Here is an 18,653-nt window from a genome sequence, read left to right as displayed (position 1 = left end):
ATATGATTACAGATTTTACTTAATTTGAGAAAGACGAAAAGAATGTTTTTTTTTTTTTGAAAATCTTTCATTATGCATTTCATTTCGTGATTGAAGAGTCCAGTGAGATTGTAAATATAACGAGAACCAGCGGGTTTGCTCGGCTCTAAGTAAAGGGTCGGGTTCCCATCATGCCCTATCAGGACTGGGGTGTGACATTTTTCTTGACCAAGGATGTAATATTTATGTAGTCACTACTAAGATACAAAATATTCATACATTAATAGCGAATCTTCCTGAAGGAGATGTTTGAAAAACTAAAGCTTAGAACATAATGTTTACTTTTCATCATTTATGAATTTATTATCTTTAAATGTAAATTCATTTACTAATTTTTTTATATGACATCGGAAAGATCTAATCAAATTTTCTTTCACGACACTTGCAGTGTCTAAGTAATATTTGATCGTACAAAATTAATTAAGTGCTCCAGAAGAGCTAGAAGATCATGGCACCAGTATTGTCCAATATATGTGATTATGGAGAATAAATTAAAGGCTCCTGAAGAGCTTATATAGTATTATGTCATTCGTTGTAAATTGTAATATACAAAGTTCTTATGATTGAAACTCAAGTAGTAAACCTGAAGTTTACTAAAGTAAATGGCTATCATATTAAAGCTATAAATGATTGGAGGATTAAATATCTTGAAAATTATAGTGGGTAAGAAATATGTATATGAATGGTTACCCTCTTTATTCTCCAAATTGTATTAAACAAATATAAGCACGATGAATCACATGGTAAACCAGAAGTTCATTGGTACAAAAAATAATTCATGTCATTGTAAACCAGAAGTTTACTAAAACATATATCACATTGTATGGTAAACCTGAAGTTTACTAGTATTATAATTTTATTATTCGGCATGAGCGATTTGATCCCGATTCAAATATGATGTGCAGATTGAGTATTTGACATATATTGAAGAACTAGAAGATTCTTCAAGAATTTATTATTGTTGCTTGTTCTCATGATAAGTTGATTATACTGGCTAAAGTTGGGATTGAGTTCCCTAAATTCTGAAAAAATATAAAAGGTGAATATGGGCCCGTTCACCTATTATGTGATGTCTTAAATAGATGCATCCATAAGACGGTCACATGTGTGTTTATTGTCAACCCGCAGTTTTCAACCCGCAGTTTGACATATGCAAAGTCACTTACTCAAAATAATTGAGTTGAGAGCACAATTTTCAGATTATGTAATCAAGATAATTCATCATGTTAATGTTGGTTTATATCAAAGCTGGTTTGGCGTTGAATGTCTCCGATAAATAGCTAAACCATTGCTTATGAGAACAAAGCTTCATGTGCTGGTCTAAGATACGATGTATTGTATACAACATCACTTGTATGCTTCAGACCAATAAATTATGATAAATTCTCCCCTCACAATTGGTTCAGGGTTAGGAACCAAATATTTCCATCTAATAGTTTTTTATGTGTGGTACATGATTAATTAATCTACTGTGATGCACAAAGATGGATTCCCCTAAAGAAGATGGGATATATATTAGTTTTTCTAACATAAGGGGGAGAGAAGAAGCAGCTGAGAAATATGTTATGAATTATCATTAGTATGATCCTCATTCAAAAGATAATTCAACTCAAATGCTAGAAGCACTTGCTGACCCAAAATTAATTTCTAATTTCAGCTGCAAAATGCTCTTATTAAATTCATGTCCTTGAAGGGCAGAGTCTACAACATTGATGAAGCGTGGTAGACTAATCGGTTTCAAATGCAATAATCATTGAAAAGAAAGAGGAGGAAAATGATCAATGATCATTATAAGGAGACAATGATCATTATAAGGAGCCAGTGTGCTCTTGAAGAGCCTACAACATAAAACTTCATGAAACCTCATGAGAGGTTAGTCACCTAAAAATAATTGAAATGATGAGATCTCAAGAAGTTATGTCACATTGCGAACCGATATAAATGATATATCGTTTACGATATCTTTGGTACAATATAGCGCAATATTGTAAAAGATTGTGAGGATCTAAATTCTACGTCTATTAAAACATGCTAACGTAGAAATTATTATCAAGTGAAATGACGCATTTTGATAAGCGTAAAGCTTATTGGACCTGCTGTCCAGACACCAGAAGATGTCACATATTCAAATAGAAATAGATGTTGTCGCAGCCTATATGAATAACTTGACAAAATTATATGAAAATTCCTGAAGAATTTTAAATGCCTGAAACATATACAAGTTGTAGAAATTTGTTCATAATTCTTATATGAATTAAGTTAAGAAAGGTGAACGCGATTTTATCACCTTAATGAATATTTACTGACTAAGGGCACAAATGACTCTATTTATCCTTATGTCTTTGTGAAAATCAAAATCTGTCATATTGTTGGTGCACGTTGATTACTTGAATATCATTGAAACTCTTGAAGAGTTTTCAAAAGAAATAGATTATCTATCAAAAGAAGTTGAAATGAGAAACTTGCAGAACTCGTTGGCCCTGAAGTGCTATATCTTTATGCAATTGATCCATTTATATATTTTGCTATGACTTTGAGGGATTACAGTCATACGATGTTGTTCTATATGACAGTCAAATCATATAAAGATAACATTTATTTATAAAGCAATTCAGGAATGCACTTGGAGTGATTTCAACAATATTATATGTTGATACAACTTTATCCAAAGACTGAAGATGTAGCAACATACATAGCCCAACTAAATAGTGCATTCATAAAAGGATAAAGCTTATTTCACAAAAGTTGTTCTTCTGTCACGACCCAGCCCCGTGGGCCGCGACTGGTGCCCTATTTGGACACCCAAACTGACTTACGTACCAGATCGACATATCAAAGATTTGTTCAGACTTAACATACGTTATTTCAAACAGATACTAAGAACAAATGTCATCTTAAGCGGTTGCCCGTACAGAAATATCATATCAAATCCGGTAGGCTGGCGGAATACACATCGCCCAGATTTACAAACATATGGGCCGTTTTGGCCATAACAGCAACTGGGACCGCTTAAGGCACAGATCATAAACAAAAACGGGCAAACATGACCCATAACCCACATATATGACTACAGGCCTCTACAAAACATAACAGAAACATATGACAGGACAGGGCCCCGCCGTACCCAAATAGCCATACATATAAAGAACGTGTATAACAGAAGATATGTACCAAAAATATGAGCTCCGGATCAAAAGGAGTACTCCAAGTGGCAGAATATGTATCCTATACTGGAGGATCACCAAAACGAATGTCTGTACCTGCGGGCATGAAACGCAGCCTCCGAAGAAAGGGGGTTAGTACGAAATATGTACTGAGTATGTAAAGTAGGAAGTATAGTAATCTAGATCAGAACTGAAATAAGGAGTATGGAAGCGGTTACAAAATCAGTATATCAAACCTGTTTTAAAAAAACATACGTAATGCAAATAAAAATCATGCATAAGGCTCAGGAACGTGGTCGCCACTCCGACACCGGCGCCACAACACATCATACTCCAGAATGTTTCAAATCTCCGTACAATCCCCGAACATATCATATCATCATATCATATCAGAACATCAGAACATATCATATGCCATATCACATAATAACGCCGTATATAAGCGGTACCTGGCCCTATCGCGAGGTCTCGGGCACCGTAACACATCATACTGCCGAATAGAACATAGTGCGCACGATCAAATAACCGGCCCGGGAACCGGCGAACGATGTCATAGTAGTAGGCACGAGCGGAGTAGTGCAGAAACCATATGCATATAAATAAATAAATTATTTTCAAAACTCAATGAACAAATATATGTACGACATCTGAAGGCTCAGAAATCAGTTTCGGGTCAATCGGAGTTAGTATACAAAAGTTACAAACTTTTGAAGTACAAAACTTTTTAAAAGCATTTCAGAAGCACTTTTTGGAAATTTAAGTAACATTCATATTAGGGGGCTTCCAACTACCACTATGGAACAAATCAAATAGAGCCTTCAAGATCATATGTACGTATCAAAATATATATATCCAAAACTTTAGCCATATCAAATATTTTTCGAACAACATCCGGAAACGTATCGACTAGAACTTCGAATATCACGAATATGTATCAAGCCATTTGGAATAGCTTATGGAAGTCAAAGATGTTAGCCATCCTAGTGGCATCTAGGAGTAGGAATTTCTTTATAAGCATACATATACATTTTTGTTTATTCCAAAAAGGATCATGCCAAAAAGAAGGAACGGTAGGCTTTACATACCTCAATCGCTCGCTAGTTCAGTCCCGAATCAAGTCTCGGGCTCTCCAATATCTACAATAATATTATCAATTACCAAATATTAGCTACAAGTACTTAGATTTTTAATTCTAACTAGTACTTGTCTACAGAAATTTCGGCAGCATCTCCCCTGTAAATTCAACATCCCCGAGAATTTAACTCAGCCAAATTCATCAACAACCATACCAACAATACCAACAACCATAATAATAGTCATCAAGAATCAATTTAAACGCATTCTAACAATAATGACTTTCTTCTCTACATAGCGTATCATATTCAATTCGACTACGTCTTTTCAAGCCAATATCACCATTTAAATATTCATTTCCTAGCTCAAGATTATTCAAACATAATTCAAGGACATTTCAAACAATCTACACCACATTCCGACAATCCCACAAAAACCATATGTTGACACCCAATTTTGTCCCTCTTTTATTTAACTTACTCGGTTTTCTAAATTTACTGACGAACTAAATACTTTATTTTTTACAATATTTTATTGCTACTACTATTAATATCACTACTTTTATCTTCAACATTACAAGCATTACTTTATCACAAATTGAATGTTCGTCATCGTTTCATTTTCGGGTTTGGAACCGTTAAATTAATTACAAGACAACACTTTGCAAAATATTTATTTTTCTACATACTAATTATTTATTATCTTTACATAATATATATTGTACCAGTTATTAAATTAGAAGCCCAAAAATAATTAAATAGAGGAGGAAGGATCAACAATTTTCAGCCAAATTAATGGCCCAAAATACAAATACAATAATCAGCCCAAAATTTTATTCCACAGCCCACTATTTTAATCCAATATCCGGTCCAGCCCAACGCTCGACCCGGTCCAACCCGTTTCTCCTTCCCCTTTAACCTAATTTATCTCCCTCTTTCTTTCCTCTCATCTTCTCCGCCTCCTCTGTCCTCTCTCCCTTTTCCCTTTCCCTTTGCCCTAATTTCTCCTCCATCTCACCCGCCTCCCTTTCTCCTTCCTTCATCGTCATCTCCATTCTCCCACACCCACGTTCTCTCTCTGCACTTCTACATCTCCTTGTCCCCCCACGCCTTCGTCTCTCTCCTCACGTTCTCCCCACACCCACGCCTCTGCCATCTTCCCTGACACTCCCACCACGCCTGTTCCCCGCTTCCTCTCTCTCATACGCTCCTCTTCATTCTCAACTCTATAAATAATGAAGAATTACTCAATTGAAAGGGGGACGACCGAAGACTTTGCTATATTCAACATTCTTTCTGTATCCCTACTGCTATTCTAAATCGGAGATGTGTTAAAATTCCATTCTGTTTTCGGAATCATTTTCAGACGCCTGAATCCTTTCTAAAATATTCACATTTTTTACTATCCCTGGAAATACTCTGAAGGATTAAGTGGATTATTCCTTCTGTTGTTACTTTAAAATTCGAGCGTAGATTCGAGACGTCGACACCCACTTCACTGCGCACAAAAAAGGTAAACTTCGACACGTTCATCGCTTATCGTCTTTAATTTATGCTCGTTTTAAGAATTTAAGTTATTCTGCCGTCTTGAGTAGTTATATATTTTCTTTGTTGTTGTATCGCTTGTTCAATGTTTGGGAGCTGTTAGGATAGGATATTAATCGCTAAAAGATGAAATTTGAAAGATGTCTGTTGTAGTCGGGATGATTAGATGGAATTTACAGGACTTAGAACTTATTTAAAAGTCGAATATACATAGGATATACAGTGGGTTATCAAGGTAAGAAGAATGTATACATTCGATATACATCTGATATACACACCATGGTATGTATATCTTAGGTATATTATGTATATAATTAAAGCAGATCGGCATTATTCCTCTTTGCTCTATTTGTTCTAAATAACGTATTCGGTCATGAATGTAATTTATTTGGTTTGAGATAGGACGAAATGATTATACGACATGTCGATATTGGTTGTTGATTTTATTTTGTCTACAAAGTCGTGGCTGTTTTGTTTAAGCTGATAAGATTAATGTGGAATGGTTAGTTTGAGACTTAGGTTAGCTTACTACGTCATTACTGCATGGTTTAAGTCGAATTCGATTAATGCTAGAGGATAGTCGTCTGTCTGTTTAGTTGTGGTTTCCCCAGCTTGCATTATCGTGATTGTGTTTGTTAAAAGATAGAATCTGGTTGATGTTAAGAGATAATGATGTGCTTTTATCTGTTCAAATGAGTTGGTGTGATTGTTTTTTTCTTTTTTTTTTCAGATTATATGGTTTGGCCTTCAAAGGCATAAGTGTTTGGTGTTAATTTAAAACTTGATTGTCGTAGTTATTTGGGTTAACTGTCTGGACACATGCTAACTGTCACATGACTCATTTCAAAGTTCTGTGTGTGAAAAGGACTTATTTAAATGTTACTCTACTCTCAACATGTTTAATCAGTGCGTTTAAAAAAAACATGTAAACCTTCCATGTTTAAACCAGCCTGCTTGTTTAGTTGATTTACCCCTCTATCTATGCTTATCACACTCTGCGATGTGTTAATTTACTTTACTTGATTGGTCTATGCTACCATTGCTTAATTTTATCCTCTGGTTGCAATGAATTCGTGACCAATGTATGGTTACTAAGGTCACTACCCATCATTCTTATAGTTATTATGCATAATATGTGAGCCTGGCAGTATGAATTTTGCATAATAAAGCTATTTGTTTTAGTTTGTGTTGACTGAGGCTTGACTGTTTAGTGTGAATCTACCTGGGAGTTTGTTTGCTGCCAAGACTTAAGTATTGATAGGATGCCCTTGTCTTGAACTTATCATAGCCGCAATTTCTGAGTTTGCTTTTTGTTTGTCACTTGTTTTTTTTTTAGCTCCACTGTGGCCTGCTAAGTGTCTAAGTCCAAGCATGATATTCATGTCCTATTTCTATAGATAATACTACTTGCTTGCTTGCTCTTAATCCTGAGCTTATTTGCTTCTTGAACTTGCCTACACTCTATGCAAAGGTTAAATAACTGTCATACATGTCTCCCAAACCGCATGGAATCTGGTCTTATCACCTCCAAACTGTCTACTTTTGAGTAATGAAAATCTGTATGAGTTTGTGCCTCTTCTTGTTGTCTGTTTTGCCTAGCATGGCTCTGTATAAACATATACTATCTGGTTCTCTCTCTGTCTGGTTTAAACTGATTTTGAGTTCTTTGAAACCCACCTTATTTGTTTACTTATAATAGATGTTATTATAGCATGGTGATATTTGCTTATTTGTTGTGATCTTTAGGAACTTTGTTAGGTACTTATTGGAGTATGGGACTCTGGATTAATATAGTTGCAAAAACATGTCTTCTAAATGTGTGCTATACTAGTTGCTTCTATGGCTATTTGTCAGAATCCAATATAAGTCTTACCTTGTCCATTCTCTTATGATTCTGTATGTTAAGTGTTTTTATTCACTGTATAGTAGCAGTGTTTGATAGTAGTGTGCAAATGGAGAAAGATGTACACAATAGATAAATGCAATAGGGTCTCATTGGTATAAGTTTAAACCTTCCCTGGTGTTAACCTTCTATACATCCTTATGAATATGTATACACGAGATATACTTAAATATACACAGAACACACACAATCTACTGATCTTTTTTTTTTGAGTTTATGTTCTACATGTTTAACTTTATTCATTGATTAGATACTAATTCTTTTTCTTTCGTTATTATGCATGACTATCGCACACGAGTCCAAGCGACCCGTCATCTCCCGCATTCGGTGTTGGGCTAAAAACCTAACGCAATTTCTCTTTCAAGTCAGCCAACCTACAGCCAAACAAGGAAATAAAATTTGGGCCAAATCCCAATAAATGTGAACAGCAACAGTAGCGGACAACAGTATTCTTTAATGGGCTGAGCCCATTTGCATCATTCTTATTCCTCTATTTTTTTTTATGTGCATTTAACGTGTATTGTATGATTAACATTTTGTTTGCTAATTTAGATGAACTTTAAGTAACATTAAGGGTTTTAGTTTAGTAATGGGTAGTCAATTTCACAAATTACATTCACTTCTATTTTTAAAACTATTCAATAGTATATATAACATTTAATTGGAATAATTGATTTTTTTCAAATTGGCACGACCACATCGAGCTAAAAGAATCAAGATTTACTCTTTTATCTTAGAACATTTGAAATACACATTTGTTAAAACATTAATCTTGCAATAACTTTACAAATACATTTTAATTTACTAGTTGGAGTAATTTAATATTCAGAACACGTATGAGTAATTTATTTATAATCAAACTCCTTTTTTATTAAATCACTATTTTTATACAAGTTTTTACTTTAAATAACATTCTATTTCTATCTATAACTTTAGCAATACTTGCAAGATATTTTCTTAAATATTATAAAATATTACATCTACACTTAGCCTGATTAATTCACCTAATTCCGGTCGGTTAACCATTGTTAATGGGTCTTAAAGGATGCCTAATACCTTCCCTTTAGACTAATTGAACCCTTACCTAAAATCTTAAGTTTCGCAGACCTTAAACAGAGTTAACTTTAAAATAACTTTAATAAATTTAGGTGTCCTAATTCACCATAAATAATTAGGTGGCGACTCCTTAAAACAAACACAAACAAAAAATAGGAATCCCCAATATGTCGTACTTCTAATTTAACCCGGGTTAAAAAGGGGTATGACAGCTTGGCGACTCCGCTGGGGAATTACTTAGGTTCTAACCATAACGGACTTAGTTTAAATAGGTTTTGTGTGCTTATTTTAATTACTTTATTTGTTTGTTAACTGTTTTTACATGCTATTAATTGTTTGCTTGATATAAACTGTTTGTTTGATATAAACTGTTTATGTGTTACTGCTTTGATAAACTGTCATTCCGTTCATATTTCTTCCACTCCTGGAAAACTCACACATATTCACACACTCAAAACGGCTTCGCGGTTCGCGCCCGTTCACTATTAAATTACCTTTTAGTTGGATCGATCTTGTGGATTTAGTCGATCGGCGGTGCAGTCGACGGCCACGGACTTTCCACTCCCAAGTTGTCCGCTTGGGGGAACCTTGTGTCATAGGAAGTCAACTCTTAGTCAGCTTAAGATAGAGCTAAACCAACACCCTTTATTAAGAGCATACATTTTATGACCTAGGAGGTTTAATACCCTTGGTGTATTAAACCCATTAGACGACTTTACCCAAACGTCCAAGCGGGTTCACGACCCCGAGTGACACCAATCATACTTTATGTGCATGTTTGAAGGATAATTGTGCCTAAATATTGACTATTTGCTCTAGTTAATTAAACTTTAGAAGAGAGGGAATGACTAACGTTTCTGTGACAGGTATGGATTTGCATTGGAGTACAATGAATGATGAAGATCAATGACATCACAAAACGGAGCTGAAATTTAGATATTGTATTTACTTTACTCAGATTAGGAAATACTTTATGTTGTATTCATTTGACATGTAATAAATATTACACAACTTTTGTACTTTATTTTGGGGAAATAGAATTTGTTTAATTAATCAAAGCAACGGGATGACGTATTATGACACACTTTACCCTTCAAACAAACGATAGGCCTACCTCTGGCACAAAGAGGTCACATGCATATTAGGACGCGTTATTGTTTGATATGCTTGTTTGACAACTTGTTTGACTTTATTTGATAAATTATTTGCTACATGTCTTACTTGACTTTACGTGATCTTGACTTTACCTAGAGATGTTCACGAGACTAACATAATTTATACTTTATGTTTCTTTTATCTTATTCCAAAAAAAAAAAAAAAAGTTGATTCGTGTTGACACTCGAGCTGGCTGACCATCCTTACCTCACAAGGTCAAAGACATCATCATTACCGCGACGTAGTTGGGCTATTCAAGGAAAAGAAGTTATTATGTCTGATCCAACCGCATCTATTTCAACTGGTGTGGAAAACATCGTGATCTCTAGCGATCAGCCCGAGATTTCTGAACACAGGACTACTATTCAACATGATGAACATATCGCCCGCCTGACTCAAGAAATTGAGAATCTACGTGGAGAACTAAATCGGGTTAAGGACTTGACCAATTTATCCATCACACTCCAAAATTCACCTCCTGAACCTAGAAATACTGCACCAGACCCACCTCGTTTCCCATCACTCGAATCCCCAGTTCCTGAGCATTTTCCTCCCCAAAACAATGCATCTACCAACAACGACTTACCTCCGATCACCCCCGCAAATCCACCAAATCTATCATCCGCCTATACTCCTCCACAAAATCAACCACCCACTTACACTACCTATGCTACTCATAATCCACCACCCGTCAACCCACCAAATCAATCGCTAGTTCACACTCCCTATGTTCCTTTGCCCACCAACACTAATCCACTACCCACAACCACTCCTCTAAACCCACCAAATCAAACACCTACAAACACCACTTATAACACATCACCTCCGGTCCAAATCACTCCCATCGCCCAAACTTATCCAACCCAGCATATACACGAGGCACACTTTGTCACCCCTAATGCACAATGCGTTCCTCCGGTATATGCCGCAGAAACACAAGCCTTTACCAATCCAATAACGGTCAGGTTCCAACCCGAAGTAGATCAATACGAAGAAATGGAAAAGGATGCAAAGGCAGGGGCAGATAACATATTGCTAAAAGAGATCCACAGTCTCAAAGAAGCAATGAGAAACCTTCAAGTTGCTAGGGGAACCAAGAGTGTAGAATACGAAGATCTCTGTGTTCAACCTGACGTTGAATTACCCGTAGGCTACAAACCACCGAAATTTGATACATTCAATGGAACAGGCGACCCTCATACACACTTAAGGGCTTATTGTGACAAACTGGTTAGAGTAGGTAGAGACCAGAACATAAGAATGAAACTCTTCATAAGAAGCTTATCTGGCGAAGCACTTACTTGGTATACACAACAGGATGTCCGTAAATGGCGTGGTTGGAGTGACATGGCGCAAGACTTTATGGACAGGTTCAGTTTTAACACCGATATCACGCCGGATAGAGTCTACATGACTAAGTTAACCAAGAAAGTAGCTGAGACATTCCGCGAGTATGCGTTACGTTGGAGATCAGAAGCGGCCAGGGTTCAACCTCCGATGAATGATAGAGAAATGACTGCTACCTTCATTGAATGCCAGGCTGGCATATTTTACGAGAAAATGATAGGTATGATGGGACAAAAATTCACAGAAGTTGTCCGAATGGGAGAAGCCTTAGAAGAAGGAATCAAATCGGGGAAAATTCAGGATCTTATTGCTTTACAAGCAATAAACAAAGCTATTCAATCTGGTTCTATCAACGGGGTTAAAAAGAAGAAAGAAGATGTCGCTGCAGTCATGAACGCCCGAGGGCATGAGCCGAGCCAAGTCGTTCCATACTTTAACCACCCACAACAACCTTTCTACCCTTACCACTACCCTGAACCCTACCAAGCTCCACTATCCCCTTACCCTGTCTACAACGCCCAAGCAAACTACTACCAACCCCGAGCGTCTCCACATCAAAACCCACGTCCGTATAAACCCAACCAAGCTCCAGCTTACCAAAATCGGCCACATACTATACCTAGAGCCCGTCCAAGCCCTGACACCAAAAACACCCGTAATTACACTCAGATCGCTGAACCCTTGGCTCAACTATTCGAAAGAATGAAAGCAGCAGGCATAATACAACCGATTGAAGGGAAAATTCCCGAACCTATCCCAAAATGGTTTGATGGTTCCAAACGCTGTGCATACCACTCTGGAGTTGTTGGGCACGCCACTGAAGATTGATATGGACTTAAAAACAAAATCGAAGACTTGATTAAGGAAGGAGTAATCCAGCTCGCTGAAGCTAAGCCCAATGTGGTCAACAATCCTTTGCCTGCTCACGGAGGTGCCAAGATTTGAAGGAGTCCAGTGCGGAAAGGGACATGTCATCAACTTTTGTCGTTCCCGTGAACAATCCAAAGACAAACACACATGAAGATTACTGCTACAACTACTCACAACATCGAAACACCTACCACACGAGGTGCCGAACCAGGGGAGACTCTAAAGAATTGGACTCGTACTCCGTCCCCAATTCGCCGAGAGTCTTGGTAGCATGAACATGTAGTGAATTTGTTTTCTTTTATTGATGCTTGAACCGTACCCAAAATTTTATTTGGTTTGCTTCATCTTGTGGAAGTTTGAATTGCAAAAACTATGAATGCATTTCTGATTCTCCTTAATCATCTATTTTCTACTTTATTTATCAAAACTGTCAACTTTACGATTGTGACATAAAATGAACGAATAGACAACATACATCCCGAGAGAGTAACAACAAAACTAGGGGACAAGACAAGATTCCACTCGAGAAATTGAAATAGCTAATAGGTGATAACATAAGCCTAAAAGCTAGCAATTCAAGAAGAGATCAAAGTACGACATTAGGTTAGACATCCTAGTTTGCAAGCTTTCCTTTAATAATCGGTACGAACTACGCTGACCTGATTCCCGTGGCGGGATACGTAGGCAGCTCACATAGGGTTCGGTTGCATTATAACATAAATCCTTATGTAAGGAGAATTACACATGACTTGATTCCTTTGGCGGGATTCGTAGACTTTCAACATACGGGTTAGTCATATTTAGATAGAAAACCAACAAACCTTTTACCATTTACACAACAGAACTACGCTAACCTGATTCCCTTGGTGAGATACGTAGGCAATCCACATCGGGTTCGGTCCCTTTATTAAATTCTCAAACCATATTTTATGAACCTTACGAACTACGTTCCGACCTGATTCCCTTGGAGGGATGCGTAGGCAACCTATACAAGGTTCGGTCACACCACAACATAAATTTAACATACCCTTCTGAACCCAAAACCGGGGCATATTTTGAAAATATATATAGACAAAAGAACGGTTGGACATCGACAAGATTGAGGCTACCAGATAGGAAGTATTATAGACCAATTACTTTAGAAGTGTCACAATCTGAAGTTGGCAGAAATATTTTACAACTTACATACATATATTTACACATATATATTTCCTTATATACATATACTTACATATATATCTTTCCTTATATATACACTTACATATACACTTTTTAAATGAAACACTTTCTTTCAATCATTTTCACTACTGTTCATCTACCGAGGTTTGAACGGAGGTCACAAGATCCAAACAAATAAGACGAATGGAGCAGCCAACAACGTCAAGCTTCGAGTCAACACGAATCAACTTCCCCCTCCCAAACTAAGAATTTTTCTTTGAGTGCAGGAACTTAAAATCGCGAGATCAACAGTCAACAGACCACAGCAGTCCAAGAAAATGGGCTGAGCCCATTTACATTATATCTACTCCTCTATTTTTATTTTTGTGTGCATTTAATGTATGACTAACATTTTTGTTTGTTAATTTAGATAAACCTTAGTGACATTAAGGGTTTTAGTTTAGTAATGGGTAGTTAATTCCACAAATTGCATTCACTTCTATTTTTTAAACTATTTATAGTATCTATAACATTTATTCGAGTAATTGATTTTCAAATAATATGACTACATATTTTGGGTTAAAGGAATCATTTTTCATTCTTACTATCTCATAATTCCAAAACGTCACTAACATACAAAATAAGAATCCGATTAGACTTTATAAACATTTGCAAGATTTATTCAATTACACATTTTTTAGTTGAATATGGTTAAGTAAGAATTAATAAAAAGAGAAAGAAATTCACTCCTTTTATTTTACATCCCATTTTACAAAAAAAAAAAAAAAGTCTAGATTTTTATATCACACTACTCATGCAATATCATCTTTACTTAAAATTCGCGTTTGTTGAATCTCCTCTACAAGTATTATTTTAAACAATACTATTATACTTTCATTTAAAGCTTTAATAACATGTATAAGTCATATTTTTAAATGTCATCGGAAATACTTTTTTTATATAAATTTATTACCTTCTACAAATCCTGTTTTTCAAACAATAATCCTATATATCTATCTATAACTTTAGTCATATTTATAAAACTATTTTCTTTTTATAATACTATATTTACACTTAGCCTAATCAATTGCAAGTCCGGTTGGTTAACCATTGTTAATGGGTCTTAAAGGGTGCCTAATACCTTCCCTTTAGACTAATTGAACCCTTACCCAGAATCTTAAGTTTCGCAGACCTTAAACAGAGTTAACTTTAAAATAACTTTAATAAATTTAGGTGTCCTAATTCACCATAAATAATTAGGTGGCGACTCCTTAAAACAAACACAAACAAAAAATAGGAATCCCCAATATGCCGTACTTCTAATTTAACCCGGGTTAAAAAGGGGTATGACACCATACCTCACCCGAAACATCCAATCTTCGACACGAACATTCACAACACATTTTTATCCTCCAATTTCATCAACAACAACAACCATTTACACTTTAGCAATTCCATTCCCATAATTACATAAGACCATAATAAAATCATATGATTTCCTACAACAACATAACAACCAAATTTTCATGCCAACATAAACTATCCCATTTACATCACAAGGGTCACAACAACACAATTAACATAATAAATAAAATTTGTTCATCCTTCTCCATCAACCACCCTACACGGCCACACACACATACCCACAACGCACAAATTTCCTACTTTACATTCACTTCCATATACTACAATATATATATATATATATATATATATATATATATATATATATATATATATATATATATATATATATATATATAATTTCTTCCAAGACAAAAAGGATAGAATCTTTACCCTTTTCTTCAAATTCTTCACTTGATAAAAAAAGTACTTTCTTGCCTCAAAAATTATACCACGTTGAAGAGGGTCTTGAACTTAATAGAAATACTAGAAAACTATAATTTTGGATCAAAGATTGATGGCCTCAAAAAAAAAATCTTTCTTTCTCCTTGGGGCCGAAACCCCTCTCTTGTTCTTGCTCTCTCTCTCTTTTTTTTTTTTTTTTTTTTTTTTGAGTGTTCTAGAATGAGAATGAATGGTCCCTTTTCTTTATTTATTACAAGGCTTTTAAAATTTTATGGGCTTGGGCCCCTTTTTTCCTCCACATGGCCGGCCACCACCTAAATGAATTGGGCCTTTTGTATTATTATTTTTTTCATTTCATTTGAGCCCAATTAATTATGGGTCTTACTTGTAATTCCCGAAACTAATTTTCAAAATTTCCAATTTTGCCCTTGGTCTTCTTCCACATTTCCACATCAACATTTCACGATCAACACATATACATTAAATAAAATTAAAATATGGTCTTATTTCTTACAAGTCAAAATTATTTTGAATTTTCCGAATATGTAAAAAGTACGGGATATAACATCTTCACACACAAGCTCTAGAAGAATGGTGATATCGACGTGCAAGAGATTTGTTCGAGCGATAATATGACTGATTTATTCACCAAGTCTTTGCAAAGTACAACTTTCAAGAAGATGGTGCACAAGATTGGAATGCGAAGATTCAAGTTTTGGAGTGATGTACCCATCAGGGGGAGTTAATATGTGTTGTACTCTTTTTCCCTTAGCCAAGATTTTGTCCCAATTGAGTTTTCTTGGTAAGGTTTTTAATGAGGCAACAAAATAGTGTATTATTAGAAATGTGTACTCTTTTTCCTTCACTAGATTTTTCCCACTGGGTTTTTTCTAGTAAGGTTTTAACGAGGCACATTATCTATCAAATAGACATCTAAGGGGGAGTGTTATAAATATTATTTATTATTGTGGATGTCTATCTTTAGGAGAAATATTAGGGTTAGTGACTTTGGGATCAAGTCACTTTTCCCCTATAAATATAGAGAATCCCTTCATTGTAAATCAATCCCTAACAAGAAGACATAAAGAATTCCCCTCTCTTCTCTCTTTCTCTGAAATATTCTTCTTGCTTGCTTTATTATTTTATAACAATTTCTAAATTTATTAATTCGCGTGGTCAAGAGCCCGTTTGGATTGGCTTATAAGTTGCTTATAAGTCGTTTTCAGTTTTTTTTTAGTGTTTGGCTGGCCAGCTTAAAGTCATTTTGTGCTTAAAATAAGCTCAAAAAAATAAGTGAGCCCATTTGACTTAGCTTATCTAAAGCAGCTTATAAGTTGAAAACAGCTTATAAGCCAAAAAAAATAAGTTAGACTACCCCAATTAATTTTTTTTAGCTTATAAGCTGCAAACAGCTTATAGACATAAGCCCATCCAAACAGGCTCCAAATTCACTATCTTCATATATGGGCGACGTTTTAAGGTGATAAAACTGTTAATGTGTGGGATTATTATTTCCTTAGATAGGACATTTATTTGCATTTACATTTTCCATCGTATGGGTACCTTAGTTACCGTGAACATGACAATTTCAAATTTTACGTTGACTTTTTAATTTCCTCAATGGTGGATCTCTTTGTCTATGGATTTCTTCACTTATAAGAGCAAAAAATAATTCATAAGTCACTCTCAATCATCCACCGCACCTCTCGATAATTTAATCATAAATGTTTGGTTGTGTATGACTTAAAGCTTTGTTTGGATAGAGTGGATAGCAAGGCAAGTAACCTATAATTTTCCCACTTTTTTCCTTTAAAAAAAAATAATTCAAATCAAGGAATGAGAGTTCAATGAGATTCTCTTATTGGTTGTGTTTCATATAACTTTGTACAGCTATTACATTATCAATCTAGAGACAAGCAAAAGAAAAAAAAGGGAAAAAATATGCATGTGACATGTTGGGAGGGTAGGTAGCCCCAATTTAAGGGTTTCTTAGGGGCCTGTTTGGAAAGTCACCTGGTAATTGGAATTGATGTAATTACTAGGGTAGTAATTACATTAATTCCAAGAAGTAAAGGTTGGGAATAAAAAGAAAGAAAATGAAAAATAAATAATATAAAAAGAAAAATACATTTTAAAAAATTAAAAATAAAAAATAAATTAAAATAATAGAAATAAAAAATATTAAAAATCAAAATAATCAAAATAATAGAAATAAAATAAATTAAAAATCAAAATAAATTAAAGTAAAATAATAAACAAACTAAAAAGTAACCCTATAATTACAGGGTATAACTACACCCAATTCTCAGCCCCCCCCCCCCCCCCCCCCTTGAGAATTGGAGAGTGTAATTACACCCTGTCAATTACACTCAATTCCCACCTAACTGTGTAATTACTTGGTCAAACAAATAGGCCAAACTGTGTAATTACACCTAATTACATCCAATTCCAATTACCTTGGTGGCATTCCAAACAGGCCCTAGGTTCAAATTTCATATCCTTTCCAAATTGCAATATTAAAAAAGAGTGAAATTTCCTTCTGGTTAATTTGTACACATTTCCATTTTGAGGAATAAAAATTTGTTTTAAATCTCAATCACAATATGAGGGTAGGGAGAATTGAAACTAGAGAAAAGATGGCCACTTAAGTATGATCTCCCTAAAGAACATAGTATTTTGTCAAAGTTGAGATATTACCCGTACATAATGTTTGTACCAAATTAATATATTTAGTAAGAAAATTATTCCGAGACGGTACAACTCTATTTCATTTAATTAGTTCATGTGTAGTTTGTAATTCCTAAATGTCTCAGTATTTTTTTATATGAAGTTGTTCACTAAAACAAGTAAAAATTAACAAACGGATGTGTTTATACATGTGGAATCAAATTAGGCTCCGAAAAGAATGGCAGATTTTCCTCCACTTAGAAGCATACCTAACTCACTATAGAGAATCATATCATGTTTGAGTTGTGTAAGATCTGATTAAGCTTTGCTTGGATTTAGTAGAATTCAAGGCCTTGACTTATGAACTTTTTATTCCAACTTAAGGAAATTGGAATCCAATCCCTTCCTCCTTTTTTTTTAAAAATAATTATTGATTGTGCTTGTTTATAACTTTGTAGTTTGTAGTACCACTTCCTATGTTAATAGACAATGGCAAAAAAGGAAAGAACGTGACATGTTTGAAAGGTAGGCAACTAAAATTCACTTTTAATTAGTGGAAAAGGAAAATGACATGAAAATACATTGGTACTTATAGGTAGGTGGGAGGGTATGTACAGTCATGTGCTAATAATACAGTGTAATGCGTGACTCTTCATTCCTAAATCCAACATTAATGAGAATAATCAATGACTACGAAGAGATTTTTAGGCCAGCAATACAACCTTTTCAAGAAAATCCAGTTGGACATGATAAGGTTTGCCTCCTTAGCAATATATTTTGTGAAATATTTGACAGGATACAAAGTTTAAGAATGAAATGAATTTTTTTAAAACTTGTGATCTAAAATAAATCATAGAGATTTGTGTA

At 35.0% G+C, this 18,653-nt stretch overlaps 1 long non-coding RNA gene across 1 annotated transcript; it reads right to left on the bottom strand.

Annotated features, from left to right (window-relative positions):
- Positions 1-2,704: 2,704 nt before the first annotated feature.
- On the bottom strand, positions 2,705-15,536 carry LOC132621631 (uncharacterized). Its single transcript, XR_009575626.1, has 3 exons — positions 15,108-15,536; positions 4,289-4,339; positions 2,705-3,299 (listed from the first exon to the last, which is right to left on the bottom strand). It is a non-coding gene; the product is annotated as an uncharacterized LOC132621631 (long non-coding RNA).
- Between the last annotated feature and the right edge of the window lie 3,117 nt (positions 15,537-18,653).

Source organism: Lycium barbarum, chromosome 2 (genome assembly GCF_019175385.1).
Source record: "Lycium barbarum isolate Lr01 chromosome 2, ASM1917538v2, whole genome shotgun sequence".
Lineage (NCBI taxonomy): Eukaryota > Viridiplantae > Streptophyta > Magnoliopsida > Solanales > Solanaceae > Lycium > Lycium barbarum.
Note: the sequence above shows the minus strand (reverse complement) of the source record. Positions and strands in the feature narration are given on the sequence as shown.